The sequence below is a fragment of the Falco peregrinus genome, chromosome 2 (genome assembly GCF_023634155.1).
Source record: "Falco peregrinus isolate bFalPer1 chromosome 2, bFalPer1.pri, whole genome shotgun sequence".
Taxonomy (NCBI): domain Eukaryota; kingdom Metazoa; phylum Chordata; class Aves; order Falconiformes; family Falconidae; genus Falco; species Falco peregrinus.
This window is the reverse complement of record NC_073722.1, coordinates 99,379,715-99,388,118: the sequence shown is the minus strand read 5'-3', so window position 1 is coordinate 99,388,118 and position 8,404 is coordinate 99,379,715. Positions and strand designations below refer to the sequence as shown.

Sequence of the window (8,404 nt, the reverse complement as noted above, 5' to 3'; positions counted from 1 at the left end):
TTCCCGAGACGGGAGCTCCCTGCAGCACTCATCCGAACCCGACCAACCTTTTCAGAGAGTCCCTGCAGTGCATCACGCTCCCTCATCCCCTTCCCCATCTAAAGCTCCTTTTTAATTGACTTCAGAGAGAGGAACAGTGATGCTTTCTAAGGGGAAGTTTGATTTTGGCATGCAGTTTTCTCCACAGACTTGGCAAATGGATGTAACAAGGTCACAGAGAAAAACAGTTTTATTCTCTGATTACTGTAACATGATATGAGCTTGGAATTGCATCCACTTTGCCTATTTATTTAGGCATTGCTTGTCTGGTCCCTGAAGAAAACCCTCCAGCCCCGGAACCACATGTGGGCAGGGCCAGAATTGCTCCCCTGTGCTCCCCAAACATCTGCAAGCACAACTCCTGGGTGCTGCAACAGAGCTGCCACAGCTCCCAGCACCAGCTGAGCTCAGCACAGTGCAAGTCCTAACCATTAAAAAAAAAGGGTGCATTTTCACTAGATGGTCTCTGGATGAAGAACATCTTTGTGCATCCTTTTTTATTAGTCCAATATGGCCTATTTAGAAAGCGCAGCAGGGACAGCATACAGCACATCATCTCTTCTTGATCAAGCTAAATCCATGCAGAAAAATGAATACAGCAGTTGTACGTACCTCACTTTGTGAAAGTACTCATCCAGAGTAAAATATTACAAATATTCAGTGAATTGTCAAAATAATGGGAATATAACAAGGTCGAAATACTAAGTCATCTGATCATAATCAGCCCTAATTCCAGCAAAGCCACGTTTAAAGGAGATTGTTTTGTCAAAGGTTTTTCATGGCCCAATGGCTTTGTAGCACAAGGTTGTTTGGATCAAGTCATTTCTGATGAACATCTATTATGGTGAGGAAATGTCACATTCATTTTATGCTGTGAAAGTTCATAAACTTTCTTAGATAATTTAAGGACTTCTTAGCCTGTAACCTGTTGCCTTAGGAATGATTTAAATCAGAGGACAGGCAGAGCATGAGGCTTGGACACCAGTTGTGGCACCCGCCGAGGAGTGCCAGGACTGGAGGACAGGGATGCCCACCTGACACAGCTGCCACAGCCCAGCACTTGGCAAGGAAGAACAGCCACTGGTTTTGTCAGTGTGGACAGCACAGCCTGGGGGTGGTCCTGGAGTGGGGAGGTGTCCCACCAGTGCCTGAGGTGCCGGCAAAGGAGGGTGGGTGCTGGGAGCTGCTGGGGGAGCAGTGCCTTGAGGCAAGGGACAAGCCAGAATCCCTCAGGGGAAGAACCAGAACCCCACAACCTTCCTTGCTGCAAGGGTTAATGCTCCTGCGCTGGAGTGGTGGGGGTTTTGCTGACTTTCTGCTCTTACATCATGGCTGTGCTATGAGGCCTGGCAGGGGTCCGTGTTTGAGCTCTACAGCTCCTGGCTCTGAGCTCTGTGTAATTTTTGGCACAGCGGAAGGGAGCCTTGTCCGTGGCAGTGTGGATGGGGCACAGGCACCAAGTGAACCCATCCCCTCACCGGGGCTGGCAGGGGTTCGCCCAGAGACCCCCCTTTGGCTAGTAGTCTCCCTTGGGGGAAGGAAGGTGCCAAAAATGCTTGTGCAGCTCCCAGTTGTTAACTCGGCTGAGGGGCTGGGAAGAGCTGCTCTGTGCAGCACAGCTCTGCATGGCAGCGTGGCACAGCATGGCACAGCATGGCACAGCATGGTAAGGCACAACATGGCAAGGCACAGCATGGCACAGCATGGCGCAGCATGGCAAGGCACAGCATGGCGCAGCATGGAGCGCTCCCTGGGATGCCCTCAGTCCATCAGAGCATTTCCATGGGACCAAGCAAAGCCAGAGCTACCCCAGCCTGGCTGGAGGTGCCCAGCTCCAGTCCCGTGCTGACAGTGAGACACCAGCCTCCTGGGTCCAGGCTGCAGGAATGAACTTACAGAGCAAAACCAGGCAGTCTGAGTCAACTACTCCCTAAAATCATCAATTACTCTGTGACAGCCCAGAAGGAGAGGAGGGGAAGTCAGGGACATGCTGTGTAGGGGAGTGTGAAGCCAGAAGGAGAGAGCAGTAGTTAAAAAACACGGCTGTGAATCGGGAGGCAGCAATGGTATTTCCAGATGCATGAAGGCTTGAGTGGGTGTGTGAGGGCTCCAGAGCTGCCCTGCAGCACCAGTCCCACTCATCTGCAGGGCCGCTGGGTGTTTCGGGAGCCGGAGCTAGTCGGGATGCTCCTTCCACCCTACTCGGGCTCCACGGGAGCCAAAATGGAGCAGCAGGACAAGTGTCATGGGGGGCATGGGGGGAGTGCAGCGCCAGCAGGCACTAGGACTAGCGTTGCTTGTGAGCACCATCAATACTCTGAAAAACAGCATAAACACACTATCAATAAAGTTTACAGATGAGACTCAGCCAGGATAAATTGCAAATACCACCAACAGCAGAGGACACGGGACTTGGAAGAATTAGGAAAGTGCAGAATGCAACCAAGGGAAACACGGCTGGGACAAAGTGCAGCCAGAACGGCCAAGACACGAGGGAGTGAGAGGGAGGAAACAGGAAAATCTGTATGCTGCTCTGATGGGAGAGGCAAAGAAAAGATTCCAGACAGAAAATTTAGGATGAGTCTGCAATGACAGATGAAAGAAAAGATAATTTCCAACCCTGCTATCTTTTCAGTCTGTGGAAACATGCTGGTTTCTATCAGTGACTGGAGCAAAGCTGGGTGCTGCGCATCACTGGGACTCCTTTGTGGCAGTAAAGGGCTCTCAGAGGAAAGCAAGAGCCACCAGACACGGAACAACCACCAGGCTTGGTGTTGTCTTCCACCTCCTCTGAGCAAGGACAGGAGGAGGGGAATGGTGGTGTGCAGGCTGCCTCCCTGCCAATGTTCAATGGGAGGTATAAAGAATTGGACTCAAGCACAGATTTAGTATTCCAGATTTTCTCTTTTCCTGGCAGAAAGATGTACAAGACACCCAAGGGAAGCTGCAGAAACTTTCATTTTGCGTGCTGAAACCAAAACAAAAACACAAATAAGAAGATGGGCTAAGTATTGGGAAATACGTCCTGGAGTGCAAACTCATCAGGTGACCTTCGGCATCTCTGGGTCTAGAAAACAGTGAGGCCAGTTGTGAATTTACCTATTATTCAGCATGACAAAGTTAATTGGAACATGGGAAAATCATCATCAGCAATTTCCTTTCAAAACTTATTTGTAGTAAAAATAGTCCACAGGAAAATAAAACACAAGTATGCATAGGACTAATATTAAATTACCTCGGGTTTATCATATCTGAACTGAGAGGGGAAAACAATGACATCTGGACAAACCATTAATGGTAAGAGGCTTAGCATGACTGAGGGTCACTGCAGTCCTTCCTTCCAGCGTGGCAACAAGAACGACTCATGCTGGTCCAGGCTGGAGCACCGGGATCGTGTTTCCCACGCTGGGGGTTCTGATCGCTGCAGGAGGAAGGGCTGGTTTCAGCAGAGAGCACCGCACTGGGGAAAGGAGAAACAGGCCACCAAACTGGAAATAATTCCTAACTGGTTTCTTCTTCTCAAAAAGTAGGTTACTCCCCCATGGCTAACATCACTGTCACCTTTTATGTGCCTTAGAAATCCACAGACAATCATAGATTCATAGAATTTCAGTTGGAAAAAACCTTTAAGATCTTGACGGATGGAGAGCAATACTGAAATGAAATGCTGGGAAATAACGGCCTTGTGCACTTCTCCCTTTTTCCCCATACCCGAGCTGGGGCCTTTGTAAGGTTTGCAAACCCAGGAGCCCCCTGCCCTGCCTGCAGAGCCACCTTGGGGACACTGCAGCCCACTGGTGCCAGGGCAGGGAGCTGCTGCGCCCAGCCCTCCAAGCACTGGCCAGGGGACCGTGTCCTGGCAGCTGGGAGATGGTTTTGTTTTAGAAAAAAGGAAAGAAAAATCAGAAAAAAAGGAAAAGAAGATCAAGCATATTGCATACTGATGAAAAGAAACCCTTTCCAGCTGCGTAAGAAGAGGAAACCCTCTTCCCATTCTCTGCACAGGAGCCAGATGTCCCCGTGCCCAGGAGGATGGAGGGCTCCGGGGGGACCCACACGAGTCCATCCCTCCCTACCAAGGCACGGGGAGATGGCACCATCCCAGGGCCAATTCCTTACAATCAGAGCAGCGCAAGATGCCGCCAGCAATACGACTCCATCACACTCAGCAGCAGCAGCTCCAACTCCCCATTTGATGCCGTGACTCCTGCAGAGTTTGCCCATACTCTGTCTTGTCCCAGTGCTCTGCCACAGGTGACCCGGGGAGACCCAAAGCAGGTCTGTGCAGGGGCCACTGCCCTGGCACATCCACTGCAGCCGGGGCAGCCCAGCAGCTCCCCACCTGCCAGCCTTCTGCTCCGGGCCAGGGCTCAGCACCCCCAGCCCCCACTGACACGGGGTGGGATGTTCATGTGGGAGGCGAAGCTGGACAAGATCATCAGGTTGCAGAGAAAGGCAAAGGAAACATTTAATGAGCCTGGCGCAAGCTTTAAGCAGCATGCTGAGGTGTAGGGGGATGTATGTCCAGGCACTCTGCTCTAGACTCCTGCATCTAATAAAAACAAATGCGTGCAGCACTAGTGACCTAGTGCATAATTATAGCAAACAGCAGCTCACGGTGGCTGGCATCGGGATGGGGACGAGGAGCAGGAGCATCGCCAGCACCGCCAGCACCGTGCCAGCAGAGACAGTCCCGCAGCACACCGACCAGCGCTGCTGGCACAGGATTCATCCAGCGGCACCCGATCCACCAAAGCCACTTTGCTTGCAGCTGTGCGAAGCTATATGATCATCTTTTTACTTAAAACACAAAAATATCTGAAAAGATCCTGCAAGCGTGTTTGCTGAATTTAACATCTGGAACATAAATAAAAGATGGCCGGAGAATGGGATTTCTTTGGAGAGTAGGAAACAAAGTACCTTGCCACTAACTTGTTTTAGCCGTTCTCTGTAATATAATTTCCAGTTCATTTGGTTATCAGGAACACTGATTATTTTCACGCTGAAGAGGCGATTTCAATGCCCAGTGCACTACGTCCCATGTTTGGGATTCTGTGTTAGTTTTTTGATATCCACTAATTTCTCCATGCTGAGGCAAATTTGTCACACGCATGGGTCTGTTTGATTTCATTAAACAGAATATTTAAGCATAAAAATTGTTTAATCGCCTTGTGTCATTATGAGATGAATTTCATTTTGCATACATTTGCATATTTCATCAAAATTAAGGCTGCTAATATGCAAATGAGAGACAGGTTGCGGCTGAGGTGTTTATTGTAATAGCTGCAGGCTGTTCCACTTGAAAAGCTTCTGGGCGGTGCGGTGGAAGGGGGTGCACAGACCCCTCCAAATGCCTTTTAAAATCAATTTGCTGTATTTTTCACACTAAGGTCCCCTGCCAAACCGCTCCGGCTTTGCGCTGGGTCTCACCCCCAGCGCCTCATTCGTCAGAGCTGGGAAGTCACTGTCTTCTCCCTCCACCACAGCAAGAATCATTGAAATAAAAATAATGTCCAGCCGGCGGTGGAGAGCAGAGCCACAGGGGTTTGGATGACCCCTGGGAAAGCTCCTGGAGCTGGGACAAGCCCCAGAAATGGGGATATTCCCCCAGAGCCCGGGGAGCCAGGCAGCTCCCCCCTCTCATTGAACGTGGTGAAGGTCAAGCACCAAGTTCCTCCAGACCCGTTTGAGAGGCCCAGACAGACAAATCATGAAAATCAATACACAGTGGCTGATTAATGCAGGCTTCATTAGCACGCAGCAGCTGAACAATCTACATCCAGCGGTTATTGTGTTTTGCAGTAGGCCAAATAAAGCGGGATGAATCCAGCTATCCCAGCCCAGCACCCAGCGCTGCTGAACTTTTATTTTGCGATCGATGCAAAGGCCTCCCCTGCCTTGTCACAGTCAGCACTTTTACTACCCAGAGTGTGAAGCTCCAGAAATTTTATATGATATGGCATCAGTTCCTCACATTTTATTTTCAAAATATATTCTTTGTTTGTTATTTATGGAGAAAGGTATTTCATGCTTTTAACCCCTTCTAGAACCCAGGGCTTTTTTTAAAAAAAGCCATCCTGTGCATTAGCCAGTTGTATTTTAGAAGGTGGAGTAACGATGTCTAAAATGTAAAGCCTATGATGAGCGATTAGCTACTTCGACTTGCGTATAGTAATTAAACCAAAATTAACTGGTGAACAGTCGCAGCCATCCATCCTGAGCAGGAGCCCGTTCTGCTGACTCTGCACAGAGCTCACAATGCAGAGGCACAATGTGAACTCTTGCTAGGGGCTATGGACAATGGCTGAGCAGCACAAAGAAAAGAGCTTATGGCAATTTTTAAAAGCTTTTGGAATTAACATTTAAAGCACAATGGGCTTTTTCAGCACATATTAGTCAAATCAAAAATTATATCATCACTTCTCCAAAGAAAACTCTGGTGGTGTCTTTCCTTTAGTGCTCAGAGGTAAGTCCTGCCTGTATATTAGAACGCGAGTATTCCTATAGTTTTAGATTTTTATTTTTATTTTTTTGGTAAATGTTAGCTCTGAATGGCCACTCTGCAGTGACTAATAGGGGAAGGTAACCCAGCACTCCCGCAGCACAATTGCAAAGGAATGCAAATCCCAGTGCTATTCTGAGTATCTCTCCTCACAGAGGAAGGAGAATGGGACCACCTTAAGTCCTTCTGAAAGGCTGAGGCTCAAAGGTATGTATTTGTTTAAAAAAAAAAAAAACGTGTAGTGATTGCAGAGAAAAGAGAAACCTGAGAGCTTATTCTTGAACAGTCAGACAGGGTCACCAAAACCAGACTAAATAGTCTGACTGCAGGGCAAAGCACTGGGGCTGTCTGAAAAATGATCCTCTGGATGGAGGGAATAGCAAGAAAAACCAGGGAAGGAGGGCTGGGTGGGAACAGGGGAGTTGCTAGAGTCTGGGCCACGGGAACCACACGGTGCCACCGAGCCCAGGGCATGGCAGAGCCCACCGGAGCCCCTGCAAGAGAAGGTCCTCCCTGGGGCTTCATGGGACATCCAGCCACACGTTTCGTCTTTCTGAGGCTGCTCTTTTAACAGTTAAAATATTAGAGTAGAATATAATGAATGGATGTTCTCCTAATATCACTCAGTTCTCACACCACCTGGCAGGAACAAACTGACTGCAGCAGAAACGTGCTCAGCTTTACACCACCTCCTTCCACATCCTTCTGGTCAAGTCACCACCTCCTTCCACATCCTTCTGGCCAAGTACCCTGAAGCAGATCTTGACCCTGGCAAGGGCGAGCTCTAAAACCCTCCAGTGCCTGAGGGACAGAACCAACTCAGAGAGCACAACTCACCCTTATTTCAGAGAGATTAAGCTTAATCTAGGAACCACTTGAAAGCTCAGTGTATTAGGACTAGATAGAAGTCTATGTTCTCCTTACTGCTCTCGTCTCACCAGTACAACACTATTAATTCACGTGCTTCCCCCCCCCCCAAAGGGTTACCTTACTCTCAGTCTAGAAGGACCTTTCCAAAACCATCTCACAGAACAGCTGCAGGGAAGGAGCTCCTAAAGCAATAAGCAGAAACTTTACTCTGTTGGTAAAGCTGTGTGCCATCCCCTACTGACAGAATCACCCACCAGCATCTCACAGAGCACAAGAATATTTTTCTTTTTGTTTCAGAAAAAGCCCAAAACTAAAACCACACACTTGCTTTTTACCTTACAAGGCCAACCCCCACAGAACTTACCCAAACCTATTTTCTTACCAGGCTGATGCCCTTACCTGTATACATGCTTCACCTGCCCTAGGTTCCCACCTGTGCGGAGCACGGTTGCAGGAACAACCGCCCACACACAGACACCCTTGAAAAGCCAGCTGCAAGCACTGCGGTGAGGTGGTGGTGTGAGGTTTGGTTATAGTGCTCCTCTTGGGGTGGGTGTTCCTGCTATCTCCTGGGCTATGGCAAGCTGTGTCAGCACCATCCTGTTACTGACAGTGCTTGTCCTTGGTGTCTTTGTAGCTTGCTGCCCTTCAGTTCTGTTTTTGTTTGCTTGCTTTTGGGATATATTTTTTTTGGCAATTTTTTTTTTTTTTCTCTTCTGGACTTTGGTAACCTTTTCTTACTCTTCAGCTTGATTATTTCCTCCTACAGCATGGAAGCTCCCTTTCTGATTTTTCTCTTTAGTTCCTAGTATCAACAACTGATTCTCACCTCTCTTCTGCTGTACCCTGCTCAGCTGCCCCTTTCCTAGCAGTCCATGCCAAATTCTTAGTCTTTCTGTTAGCTTTTGTTTTCATGTAGAAGTTTGTATTTATTTGTTTTTCAGATTTGAGCCTGTTTATTGCGGTGTTAGCTTGGGAAAGCCAGCTGTGCTT

General features: G+C 48.5%; 1 long non-coding RNA gene across 2 annotated transcripts; it reads right to left on the bottom strand.

Annotated features, from left to right (window-relative positions):
• Nucleotides 1-211: 211 nt before the first annotated feature.
• On the bottom strand, nt 212-7,936 carry LOC114010210 (uncharacterized). 2 transcript variants are annotated; one of them, XR_003551565.2, is made up of 3 exons: nt 7,811-7,936; nt 3,275-3,499; nt 212-2,356 (listed from the first exon to the last, which is right to left on the bottom strand). It is a non-coding gene; the product is annotated as an uncharacterized LOC114010210 (long non-coding RNA). The 2 variants fall into 2 exon arrangements; XR_003551564.2 differs by lacking the exon at nt 212-2,356 and having other exon boundaries at nt 2,924-3,499.
• Between the last annotated feature and the right edge of the window lie 468 nt (nt 7,937-8,404).